The sequence below is a fragment of the Ahaetulla prasina genome, chromosome 15 (assembly GCF_028640845.1).
Source record: "Ahaetulla prasina isolate Xishuangbanna chromosome 15, ASM2864084v1, whole genome shotgun sequence".
In the NCBI taxonomy this organism is placed as follows: Eukaryota; Metazoa; Chordata; class Lepidosauria; order Squamata; family Colubridae; genus Ahaetulla; species Ahaetulla prasina.
The window spans coordinates 16,918,707-16,932,802 of NC_080553.1; positions in this window are offsets into that span (position 1 = coordinate 16,918,707).

Consider the following 14,096-nt stretch of genomic DNA (forward strand, 5'->3'; position numbering starts at 1 on the left):
AAGGGAGCCAAGGGTCAGGAGCGTCTCTTCCAGCTCTTGGTGCCCTGCGGAGGAACGAAAACATAGAATAATAGAGTTGGAAGGGACCTTGGGAGGTCTTCTAGTCCAACTCCCTGCTCAAGCAGACCCTAAATATTTAGAACATAGAATAATAAGAGTTGGAAGGGACCTTGGAGGTCTTCTAGTCCAGCCCCCAGCTCAAGCAGGAGACCCTAAACATTTACAACATAGAATAATAGAGTTGGAAGGGACCTTGGGAGGTCTTCTAGTCCAGCCCCCTGCTCAAGCAGACCCTAAACATTTAGAACATAGAATACTAGAGTTGGGAGGAGCCTTGGAGGTCTTCTAGTCCAGCCCCCTGCTCAAGCAGGAGACCCTAAACATTTAGAACATAGAATAATAAGAATCGGAAGGGACCTTGGAGGTCATCTAGTCCAACCCCACCCACCCCCACTCAGAAGGGAGTCCCTTTGGGCCAAGGCTAAGTCCATTTTATGGGGCCCCAAGTGGATTATTATTATTATTATTATTTGCAAGACAGCCTGGGAAAATCTACAATTTTGCAGTTTGGAGGAAGGCAACTGCCATTGCTTTTTTTCTAGAGGGCTCCTTTGCTTAGAAGCAAGACTTTGTCAATACGGGTGTTGATGTTGTTGTTTTGCGTACTGATGTGGGGAGAAAGGTCAATTGTTTAGCAGCAGTTAAATGCACTGGTTGGAGCATTCTGGGAGTTGAAGTCCACCTGTCCAGCCGGGCAAGAGTACGGCTGCCTGGGACTGGAGGGGCTGAAGACCACTGGGCTGCAGCTGGAAAACTCCATCCTATATATCCAGGAGCTGCAGGAGAATTCAATTCCACTCATCTTAAAAGTTGCCAACTTTGGGGGAAAATAACATTGCTAAGGCATGGTTTGCTTCAATCTGGGTTAAGAATTAAGCCCCAGTTACCTGGGTCAGCCCACCAACCATGGCTTATAAGCCACTGCCAATGGCTACTACTACCCCCAAGAGGCTAAGCCACAAATCAATTGCAACTAATGGGCGAATCCGGTTTCCGTTCTTGCTACCAGTTATACTTTTGTTCATCTCCCCAAAACACATTTGTGATAAGCAATGAAATGGCTGCTCAGTTGAGGGAGAAAAATCCATCTGAATCCTGGAACAGATGGGTAGAAGGGAAGATCATTTTGCAGTCATGCGGAAAAGGACAATGAGGGAGCATATCCCCACATTGCACATTGCCTTGAGTTGTGCAAAATAATCCTCCTTGAATTCAGGGAAAAGCTTCCCTCTCAATTGAACTAGTTCTCTTTGGTGGGCTTAGCAGGGATATTTCTGGAGGGTGTAGGAACAGAACAGAACAGAACAGAACAAAAGAATAGAATTAGAATTAGAATAGAATAGAGTAGAATTAGAATTAGAATTAGAATCATTAGAATTAGAATCATTAGAATTATAATTAATTGGAATGGAAAGGAATAGAATAAAAATAGAATAGAATAAGAATAGAATAGAATTAGAATAATTAGAATTAGAATTAAATGGAATGGAATAGAATAAGAATAGAATAGAAATGAATTAGAATTATTAGAATTAGAATGATTAAAATTGTAATTAAATGGAATGGAATGGAATGGAATGGAATGGAATAGAATAGAATAGAATAGAATAGAATAGAATAGAATAGAATAGAATAGAATAGAATAGAATAGAATATTCTTTATTGGCCAAGTGTGATTGGATACACAAGGAATTTGTTTTCGGTGCATAAGCTCTCGGTGTACATAAAAGATATAAGTGATAAATCATGATCATAGTCAACAGAGTAACAAGAGTTGGAAGGAACCTTGGAGGTTTTCTAATCCAACCCCTTGCTCAGAATACCGAACAACAGAGTTGGAAGGGACCTTGGAGGTCTTCTAGTCCAACCCCCTGCTCAAGCAGGAGACCCTACCATTTCACAGACAAATGGCTGTCCAATCTCTTCCTGAAGACCTCCAGTGCTAGTGCACCTGCAACTTCTGGAGGCATTGATGAATTGCTCTGTGAACTCTTATTAATTGACAGTTTTAATTAATACCCCAATTCTTCTAAGAGTCAACTATGTCAAATGTCAACTCCTTCATACACGCACACACCCCAATGCCCCAAAGGACGTGGCACCCGATCTACCTACAGCATCCCATCCTGGTGCAAGCAGCTGGAAGGAGCCCTCGCCGACAGCCTTGCAAAGCGAGGGGCACTTGTGCATTGTCCCTTACGTGAATGCAAAGCCCATCTGCACAGCTGCAGTTCCTGAATAAAAGGGACCGGAGCTTCCCAGCTGCAGCCCAGCCGTCTTCAGCCCCTGCAGCCCCAGGCTCTGGAAGCCAGGCCCTCGCCCCGGTTGGAGCCTTCCTTGCAACATGGAGTCTGCCTTGCAAGTGGCCGAGGAAGAGGAAGAAGAGGAAGAGGTGGCCGGCGAAGGGTCCTGCAGCCCCACCAGCAAGTTTGAAGATATTTTCCGCCTCCTCTCGGAAGGCTGCTTCCCGGCCACCTTCTGCTCCATCAAACGGAAGAATCTCAAGCGCTACGCCCAGAAGTTCATTGTGGAAGGTGAAAAGAGGTGGAAGGGAGGGGGGGGGAGAGAAGATGCTTTGTTGGGAGGGGGTGGCGAGGTCACGTCTGCAGCTGCAGCAGCCCAAAGCTTGGCTAGGAAGCATCTGGACCTGGGCAAGGTTGGGAGGATGGAGGAGCAGGATGCAGGGAAAAATGGGGGGTGGGGGTGCAGAAGGACCCAAAGCTGCTCCTGCAGCAGAAGTCACTGTGGGGTCCCCTCGTCGCTTCCCTGTCGAAAGATCTCACAGGCTTCAGACTGATTGGAGGGGATCTGGGTTTTAATGCCGAACTGCGGAATTGGGAGAGTGGCATCATAGCAAATAAGTCATTCCAAGCAAGGTGGGTTTTTTTTTAAAGTTTAAGTTAAAGATGTTAAGATTCAGTACATTTGAAACTGAATTTCCTTCCGTCGTCTCCTTTTGCTTCCTCTCTTTCTCCTCCTTCCATCCTCCTCCTCTTCCTCTTCCTCTCTTTCCCCTTTTCCTTCTTCTCCTTCATCCTCCTTCTTTTGCTTCCTCTTCTTCTCCTTCCATCCTTCTCCTCCTTCTCCTCCTTTTCCTTCTCTTTCCCCTTTTCCTCCTTCCATCCCCCTCCTCCTCCCTCTTTACCTCCTCCCTCTTCTTAATCTTGTCCTTCTCCTTCCATCCTTCTTCTCCTTTTCCTTCTCTTTCCCCTTTTCTCCTCCCTCTTCTCCTCCTTCTTCCTTTTATTTATTTATTTATTAATCACACTTTTATACCGCACCATCTCCCGTAGGACTCAGGGCGGTTCACAGGCATATTAAAATAAAACAATATAATAAATAAGCAATATAAAACCCAATTAAAACTAAATATTATAATAGCCAAATCACTAAAATGGTAAAAACCGATTAAAATTTAACTAAAATATTTTATTCTTAGGCTAGTCGCTGAAATAATAAGGTCTTCAGTTCACGTCTGAAGGTCCAGAGGTCGGGGAGTTGTCGTAAACCCGGAGGAAGCTTGTTCCACAGGGTCAGTGCCACCACAGAGAAGGCCGTCCCCCTGGGGGTCGCCAACCTACATTGTTTGGTCGACGGCACCCTGAGGAGGCCCGCTCTGTGGGAGCGCACGGGTCGTTGGGAGGCAATCGGCGGCAGAAGGCGGTCTCGTAAATATCCTGGTCCTAAGCCATGGAGCGCTTTAAAGATGGTGACCAAAACCTTGAATTGCACCTGGAAGGTTACCGGCAGCCAGTGCCTTCCTCTTCCCCTTCCTCTTCTTCTTCTTTCTCTCCTTCTCCTTCTTCCTTTCCTCCCCTCCTCCCCCTCCCCCTCCTCCTCCTCCTCCTCTCTTTCAGTTTCATTCTTGGTCCGCCGGTTAGATCAGCACCACTTCAAGGACATCTTATGAAACGATTTAATGTACCTCTGATACATTAAAAAGGACCGGAGGGGAGATTGACAGGCGCAGAATTAGCGATGCCCCTTGTATTAGAAATGGTCGCAGATAATTGCACCCGATTTTACCGGCTTCTTTTTCCTTCTCATGGCATTTTCTTCACGTTCCTTTTTTTTTTTCCTTGCGCAGGAGGCTGCCTCTATTATGTGGGCCCCAAAAAGGAGGAAAAGCGGGAAGTGGTGGTTGACCTCGAACGCCGACGGCAGGTCTTCCTGGAGAGCCACTTCACGGAGCTCGGGAATCACCTGGGGCAGAAGAAAACGGTGCACCGAATTCAGAGCCGATATTACTGGCTGGGTATTGTGAAGGATGTGGTAGACTGGGTAAATGTTTCGGAGGGAGGGGAGGAGAAATGGATTGTTTTAGGCAGAGAAATCGATGGCTTTGAGTATTTCGTATTCCCAGAGATCTAAAAGGAAGCAATTATTTGCGATGGTACAGGGAGTCCTCGACTTGGGTGGCCTAGAGGTGGCGCTCTCGCCTTACAATCAGGAGGCTGTGAGTTCGATCCTAGGTAGAGGCAGATATGTCTCTCTCCGGGCACAATGAGGATATATCTGCTGAACAAAACTCTGTACTGGCAACAGGAAAGGCATCCGGCCAGTAAACACTCAGCTCCATTCAGTTGCCCAGACTCCACCCGCAAACGATAATGGGGTCGTTAAAAGAGGATGATGATGATGATGAGGGAGTCCTTGACTTAAGACACAAGGGAGAGCAGAATTTCTACCGCTAAGCAAGGGGGTTCTTAAGCGAGTTGTACCCCGTGTTACGCTCTTTCTTGTTCTTAAGTGAATCTCTGTGACGGTTAAGCAAATCTTCCCCTTTGACTTTGCTTGCCAGAAGCTGGCTGGGAAGGTCGCTAATGGCGATCACGTGACCCTGAAGGTCACGAATGGTGATCATGTGACACACACACACCCCGCCGGGACGCTGCAATCTCCATAAATACATTCTGGTTGCCAACCGCCCAAATTTTGATCACATGACCTGCTGCAATGGTCATTTTTTTTCCTCTACCTGTCCTTCCTTCAGATCAAGCTGTGTGAAACATGCCAGAACGCAGAACATAGCAAGAACCTCGCCAAAAAAACCCAGCCGCTTAAAGTGGAATTGCCCTGGGAAGTTGTGGGGCTGGATATTTATGGTACGTGCATGAATTATACCAATTTGTGTGGCTTTTATTGTTTTTATTGACTGTTTCCCAATTGCTTATTTGTAGCCTATGACCATCATTAAGTGTTGTATCATTAAGTGTTAAATTTGTACCCTACGACTATCATTAAGTGTTGTAAGTGTTGTACCTTGATGAAGCTATTTATTTATTTATTTATTTATTTAAATTTCTAGACCGCCCTTCTCCCGAAGGACTCAGGGCGGTTTACAGCCATATAAAAAACAACATTACAAATATTAAGATAATTTAAAATGAAATATTTAAATTTAGGCTAACTCCATTTAAAAACCCATTTAAAATTCCCAATTAAAACTATCAGGCCAGTCTTGCGCGATGAAATAGCCATGTTATCTTTTCTTTTTACTCTACTCTACTCTACAATCTATTCTATTTTATTCTATTCTATTCTAATTCTATTCTATTCCTATTCTATTCTATTCTAATTCTATTCCTATTCTATTCTATTCTATTCTACTCTACTCTACTCTACAATCTATTCTATTTTATTCTATTCTAATTCTATTCTATTCTAATTCTATTCTATTCCTATTCTATTCTATTCTATTCTACTCTACAATCTATTCTATTCTATTCTATTCTATTCTATTCTATTCTATTCCTATTCTATTCTAATTTCCTATTCTATTCTATTCTATTCTATTCTATTCTACTCTATTCTACAATCTATTCTATTTTATTCTATTCTAATTCTTTTCTATTCCTATTCTATTCTACTCTACTCTACAATCTATTCTATTCTATTCTATTCTATTCTAATTCTATTCCATTCCTATTCTATTCTAATTCTATTCCTATTCTATTCTATTTTACTCTACTCTATTCTACAATCTATTCTATTTTATTCTATTCTAATTCTATTCTATTCCTATTCTATTCTAATTCTTTTCTATTCCTATTCTATTCTAATTCTATTCCTATTCTATTCTATTCTACTCTACAATCTATTCTATTTTATTCTATTCTAATTCTATTCTATTCTAATTCTATTCTATTCCTATTCTATTCTAATTCTATTCCTATTCTATTCTATTCTACTCTACTCTACAATCTATTCTATTTTATTCTATTCTATTCTAATTCTATTCTATCCCTATTCTATTCTATTCTACTCTACAATCTATTCTATTTTATTCTATTCTATTCTAATTCTATTCTATTCCTATTCTATTCTAATTCTATTCCTATTCTATTCTACTCTACTCTACAATCTATTCTATTCTAATTCTATTCTATTCTAATTCTATTCTATTCTAATTCTATTCCTATTCTATTCTACTCTACTCTACAATCTATTCTATTTTATTCTATTCTATTCTAATTCTATTCTATTCTATCCCTATTCTATTCTATTCTACTCTACAATCTATTCTATTCTATTCTATTCTATTCTATTCTATTCTATTAAAACAATAGATTTTTTTCTCTTTTTTTCTAGTTTTCTCCCCACAAGTGCAGGATTTGGGATTCCTCACCCCCCCTTACCCATAACTCAAGCGTGGATCCATTTAGTTGCAGCAGAAATTGATTGACAGGTTTGTCACCTGAGCCTGGCACCATGGGCTGAAACAGAGTGACTGGTCCCAAATCACCCAGCTGGTTTTCATGATTAAGGCAGAACTAGAACGCACCGTCTCCTGGTGATTGGCCCAAAGTCACCCAGCCGGCTTTCATGCCTAAGGCAGAACTAGAACACAGAGCCTCCTGGCTTTCTAGCCTGCTATCTTTTTTAAAACAAAGGCTAGTTTTTAATTTGGCAACCTGGTAGTCTTCTCCACTTGCTGCTGTTGGTTCCTTTCTCCAGGGTAACTGCATCTTTCTCTTGCCTTTCTTCACCTGAATCTTGTTGAGGTCACGGCAACCACTGACTCTCTCATTTGGATGTCCTATAGGTCCTTTCCCGGAGTCCAGACAAGGTCACACTCACATCCTCGTTGTGATGGATTATTATACAAAGTGGGTGGAGGCTCTTCCTTTGTTGAAAAGAGATGCTTTCTCGGTGGCCAAAGGATTGCTTTCCTTGTATTACAGGTGGGATGATCTCTTCTGCTATTATGGGATTTAAGCAGGGGTGAAATGCTCCCGGTTCGGACCGGATCGCCCGATCCGGTAGCGATGGCGGCGGGTTGTTCGGAGAACCGGTAGCAAAAATCCCTGAGTGCCCCCTACCACATGCCCAGCTGAGCTGCGCGATCAACAGAGGGTTTTTTATTTTTTTAACTTTTAAAAGGATTTTTTCCTTTGGCCAAAAAAATGCTTTTAAAAGTTAAAAAAAAAAGCCTCTGATGATCGCGCGGCTCAGCTGGGATCATCAGAGGCTTTTAAAAGCATTTTTCACAACCTCTTCGGCGGAAGAGGTTGTAGAAAAAATACTTTTAAAAGTTAAAAAAAAAAAGTTTGGCCATGCCCACCCAATCACATTAACACCTGCCCCCAAGCCACACCCACAGAACCAGTAATAACAAATTTTACATTTCACCCCTGGATTTAAGGTGGTAGCTGAGCGTAGGATGAGGCACTAAGAATGTGTCTGTAGCTACAGCAAAAGGTAGATTTGAACATCTCATTGTCTTACCAGATGCCCCTTTCATGGACCCGCCAAATAATCTCAACATACAAGTCCACAGTACTTATGAGTATTCCTCTTGTGATTTTTTAAAAACAGGTTTGGGGCATCCAGGAATATCTTATGTAATCTGAGCTGGGACTTCTGCGAAGAGGTGAGTCAGAATTTTTATTTCCTGGAGCAAATGATTGTGAACCTCAGGAACTTTCAGAGGGGTGGACTTCAACGCCCAGAATTCCCCAGTCAGTCACAAAGAGTCGCCATGCTGGCTGGGGAATTCTGGGCGTTGAAGTCCACACATCTTAAGGTCATCACGCTGACTGAGGAATTCTGGGATTTCAAGTCTACACATATTAAGGTCGTCATGCTGGCTGGGGAATTCTGGGAGTTGAAGTCCACACATCTCATTGTTAAGAAACCTTTCCCTAGAGGGCTCTACTCCTGCGTTCTGCTAAGCCAGTGGTCTGTGCTTCCATACTCCTTCTGGGAAACTTATCGTCAAGCTATTGAAAGATCTATTTTTAATCCTGCTAGCTTCTAAATCTATTCTGTACAGCTGCTTATTCTCCTCCATGGGCTGGACCTCGGCAGCCCACGCCAAAAAAGGAGAAAAACTTCGCCGCTATTTCTACCTTCAACTATTCGCACCTTTGATTTCTCCTGTGTAGGAAGTCCGCTGCCGCAGGTTTCACGTAGCTTTGCATTTCCAGGTGGTCAAGCTCTTATTAGAGAGGTGGAACGTTACTCAAAGTCTCACCCCGGCCAACTGCACGAACCTGGACAGCCACACCAACGACCTCCTGAAGTCCTCCATCTACAACGTCGTCAACGAGAAGCCGGACGAATGGGACGAGGCCCTTGAGCCGGTTCTGTTCGAGATCCGCACGTCCGTCAGCCCGGTGACCAAATACCCGCCTTTCTTCCTCCTCTACAACAGATACGCCTGTCTGTCCTCGGAGGTAAACCGAGACCAATTCAGCAGGTTGGGTGGTTTGAAAAGGGCTGTGTGTGTTGGGGGGGGGGGCATTAGCAAGGATCCCTCCGATTCCTTCTCCAAGCTGCCAAATGAATTTTGGGAGATCAAAGCCAGCATCCGGCTGAAGGGATTTGCCAATGCAAATTCGGCCTTTGCAGTTGGGAAGTTGGCAGCACCCCGTCCCGTCTGCACTGACCGCAGAGCTGACATCTGGCCAGTTGAGAAAGCTGGACGTGGGGGGCGGGGGTGGGGGGGAAACGGGAGAGAATCCTGCAATGCAAATATTTTGGCCCTGATCCCGACCTAACCAAAGAGCCACCCATAGATCTAACCCGTCTTTAAAGGTAAAGGTAAAGGTTTCCCCTCGCACATCTGTGCTAGTCGTTCCCGATTCTAGGGGGCGGTGCTCATCTCCGTTTCAAAGCCGAAGAGCCAGCGCTGTCCGAAGACGTCTCCGTGATCATGTGGCCGGCAGGACTCAACGCCAAAGGCGCACGGAATGCTGTTCCCTTCCCTATTTTTCTACTGTGTTTTTTACCTGCTTTCGAACCGCTAGGTTGGCAGAAACTGAGACAAGTCACGGGAGCTCACCCCGTTACGCAGCAGTTAGGATTCGAACCACTGAACTGCCGACCTTTTCGATTGACAAGCTCAGTGTCTTAGCCGCTGAGCCACCCTTCAACCTGTCTTTGCATAGATTAAAGCAAGGATTTTCAAATCGGGAACGGAGTTCCCCAACAAGGGGTTGATAGGAACTGGGAGGATCACAATTTGAGGTAAAAAAAAAATACGATCCGAATTTCTGTTGCTAAGCAAGGTGTCCCAAAGGCGCTTTTTCCAGGCGGCAACTGGACTTCCTTGGTTTTTTTCTTTAAAGGCGTTTCACTTCTCATCCAAGAAGCTTCTTCAGTTCTCAGTTCAGTTCTTCTTCATAATTGAAGAAGCTTCTTGGATGAGAAGCGAAACGAATAGAAAGGAACACATTTAAGACTTGGCTGAATATATTTTCTATTCCTCTTTCCTAGGCTGAATATAAGAAGGACGAGGGATCCAGGGTTTTTAAAGGCAGCCGCCTCCCGCCTTTCACCGCTGCCGCGCAGGAACAGCAGAACGCCGTGAAAGAAATTGTAAGTCAGATGTGAGATCCTTGCGGCCAATCCTCCATTTTACGATGGGTCCCTTTACAAGCATTTGAAATTACAGCAGGCCTGTTGACTGCGTTTTATTCTTCCGGTTTTTTAAATATTATATAATTGTACAATTGGATGGATGGACGGATGGACAGACAGACAGAATTAGATTAGAGAGAGAGATTGGACGGATGGATGAATGGATGGATGGGATGGGATAGGAAGGTAGGTAGGTGGATAGACAGACAGACAGAATTAGATTAGAGAGAGAGATTGGATGGATGGATGGAGGGATTGGATGGGATAGGAAGGTAGGTAGGTGGATAATAGATAGATAGATAGATAGATAGATAGATAGATAGATAGATAGATAGATAGATAGATAGATAGATAGATATGGATGGACGATAGGGAGGGAGAGATGATAGATAGATAGATAGATAGATAGATAGATAGATAGATAGATAGATAGATAGATAGATAGATAGATAGAGGGAGAGAGATGATAGATAGATAGATAGATAGATAGATAGATAGATAGATAGATAGATAGATAGATAGATATGGATGGAGGGAAAGAGATGATAGTTAGATATGATAGATAGACAGATCTTCGGCCGGAGAGGTTGTAGAAAAAAATCTTTTTAAAGGGTTCTGGCGATCAGGCAACTCAGCTGAGATCGTAAGAACCCTTTAAAAGCTTTTAAAAGGCTCCTCTGGCGATCCCAGCTGAGTTGCCTGATCATCAGAGGCTTTTAAAAGAATTTTTTTTTACAACCTCTTTGGCCGAAGAGGTTGTAGAAAAAATGCTTTTAAAAGGTAAAAAAAAAAAAAAAGTTGGCCACACCCACCCAGTCACATTCCCCCCCACCAAGCCACGCCCACGGAACCAGTAGTAACAAATTTTACATTTCACCCCTGCCTTGAATCCATCCCGATCTGGCGGGGAAAAAAAACCCGCTTTTTTTCCTCCTTTCTCCTTGGTGTAGGTGATTGCTAACATGACGGCTACTTACAAAGGGGAATCCAAAAGCGTCAAGAGAAGAGCCAAACAGCTGTCGTCCCTCGCCTACAAAATGGAAGGCGGCCTTTTGGGGAGAAATGGGGAGCCCCCCCTGAAAAAGTTGAAAAGGAGCCAGTTTATCTCTTTCCAAATCGAGACGGTCTTGACCCCGGAGCAGAGCTTATCAAGCGTGAAGAAAACGGGATGACGATTGTTAGAGAGATTGTGCCCGTCGTAGCTATTCACTTCCGTTGTGTACACATACCTATGCATAGCAGGTAGTCCTCGACTTAACCATTTGCTTAGTGACCTTTCGAAGTTACGACGGCGCTGCTAAGAATGACGTAGCGTTTTTCACATTTATGACCGTTGCAACATCCTCACGGTTTACGTGATCGGAATTCAGAGGCTTGGCCACTGGCATGTACTTACGACAATTGCAGTGTCCCGGGGTCATGTGATCCGCTTTTGCAACCTTCTGACAAGCCAAGTCAAGGGGGGGCGGGCATGCTAGATTCATTTAACAACCGGGTTACTCACTTAACAACAGCAGTGATTCCCTGAACAACTGCGGCAAGAAAAGTGGTAAAGCCGGACAAAGCTCATTGACCAACTCTCTCGCTTAGCAACGGAAATGTTATGCTCCATTGTGGTCGTTAAATCGAGGACTACCTATATCTATCAGGACCGACAAGAGACATATACAGTAAATATGTATAGGAGATGGGAGCAATATGGTTTAATTGAAATTCTATCTTCGTGGGAGAGTCCTGCATAAAAACCAGGGGGGGGGGGAAATGCTACCGGTTTGCTCAGGTTCGGGCAAATCGGTAGTTTAAAAAAAGCTACTAGTTCGAAGGAATCGGTATTTCCGACGATCAGCTGTGCAGCGGGGTTTAGCTTTGCTAGAAAGCAGGAAATCCTGCTTGTTAGCAAAGCTAAACTGCACTGCACAGCTTATCCCAGCTCCCACCCCCGCTTTTCTACTTACCTTCCCGGGCCCTCATTTTGGCGTGCAGTGCACATGCGCAGCCAGCAAACTGGTAGCAAACTGGTAGCAAACCACTGATAAAAACTATACATCGTTGGGGTTTTAAAAAAATTATTTTAGTTAACAAGTTGTGAATGCTCCAACACTGGAAATCTTTAAGAAAATGTTGGATAACCATCTGACTGAGATGGTGTAGGGTTTCCTGCCTGGGCAGGGGGTTGGACTAGAAGGCCTCCAAGGTCCCTTCCAACTCTGTTGTTATAAATAAGTATAGGGTGATGTCGGAGCACTGGGTTTTGACCAAAGAAAACTCTCTTCAAAACCCCACATCCTTTGCAAGCACGCCGTATGACGTCAGTCTTCCCATCTGTAAAATGGGTTTATGTATTTTCTCCATAAAAATATCTACGCAGCTACACACAAACAAACACACACAAACCAGGCTGAATGCCCCGCTCACCCCTCGGCAGCCGTGATTATGATGATCAAATTTTATTTGCTGCCCGTCTCGCGGTTCGAAGCGACTCCGAGCAGCGAAGCCCTCAACGTTTACGCAAAGGATTTTTTTGAAAATGAAAGAAGAAAGGATGGGGAAAAATTAGTCTGGGTTTCTTAAAAGGGAATTTTGAGAAGGGAGCAGAGCAGCCTATGGAAGGGCAGAGAAATTGTGATTTGAGGTGTGTGTGGTGTTTTCTTGTTTTTGCAAGCTCTGTGCACTGCATTAACAGGAAAAGAATCATGGATAGCCGAAACCATTTCATTTTCTTGAAAAAATTCAAAAGCAGCAGATATCGACAAGAAATAAATGCAGCAAGACAAGGAGCAAGGCTATCAACATTGCTTTCCTACAAAGAGCCCATAACGCCATTGCTGGTCTTTTAAGCCTTATGGGAGGGGCCAATCATCTCTTGGCCTTACTCCCGAGTTGTCCTCTTTGCTTGAGCTGCTCTTGCCTTCTGGCAGCTCTTCTCATGCGTGCATTAGGAACAGGCTCCTCCTGTTCCTCTGCCTCACTCCTGTCAGTCTCTGGAGGCTCCGGAGTCCGCACATCACTCCCCGATGGCCCTGGCCCCAACTCAGCCTCCGACGCAGAGCCCTCATCCAGGCCTTCCCCAGCCTCCAGGGCTGGCCCACGTTCTTCCTCAGCCTCACCGCTGTCCGACTCCATTGCCAGCTCCGCAGGCTGCTGGTAGACCACGACAACTACAATGCCAACACAATGCTATTCTGAATACTGGGCGCTGGTGTGTGTGTGTGTGTGTGTGTGTGTGTATCCTTGCATTTGTGTGTGCAAAAGAGGCAGATTGACCAACACTCAGGCCGTTGAGCTGAACAGTGGGGTCAGGTCCCAACTGCCTCTGTGAATATGTAAATAACCGTATAATAAATTAAGAGTGACGCACTGAAGTATATTGCTTGTCCATGTGTCTGTCCCAATTTGTCCGCTTGAAGTGCTCCAACATAGTGCTTCAAAGTAGTACTAAGCGGCTGTGTAAAGATCTGGGCTGCAAATATCCCGTGCCGTGCCCTGACCTGGGTCTTTGTGTGTGCAGAGCCTTGTCCCCTGGTTGGGTCTTAACTGTCACTAGTTGTAGCATCCTCTTCGGCTGCTGTGCATGTTAATTTTTGCATTTCGGGTGGACATTTGTTTTGAATTTATTTTATCGCCGGCCACCAGAGTGCCTTGCTATTTATTTATTTTATTTATTTATTAAATTTGTATACCGCCCTTCTCCCGAAGGACTCAGGGCGGTTCACAGCCAAGTAAAATAGACAATATAATATAAATACAATTAAAATACAATTAAAAAACTTATTAAAATTGGCCACAATTAAAATTTGAGACTAAAATCCATTAAAAAACCCATAAACTTAAAAACTAACCCAGGCCAGCGCAGATAAATAAGTAAGTTTTAAGCTCGCGGCGAAAGGTTCGGAGGTCCGGAAGTTGACGAAGTCCTGGGGGGAGTTCGTTCCAGAGGGCGGGAGCCCCCACAGAGAAGGCCCTTCCCCTGGGTGTCGCCAGACGACACTGTCGCGCCGACGGCACCCTGAGGAGTCCCTCCCTGTGAGAGCGCACGGGTCGGTGAGAGGTATTCGGTAGCAGCAGGCGGTCCCGTAAGTAACCCGGCCCTATGCCATGGAGCGCTTTAAAGACGTTCACCAACACCTTGAAGCGCACCCGGAAGGCCACAGGCAGCCAGTGCAGCCTGCGCA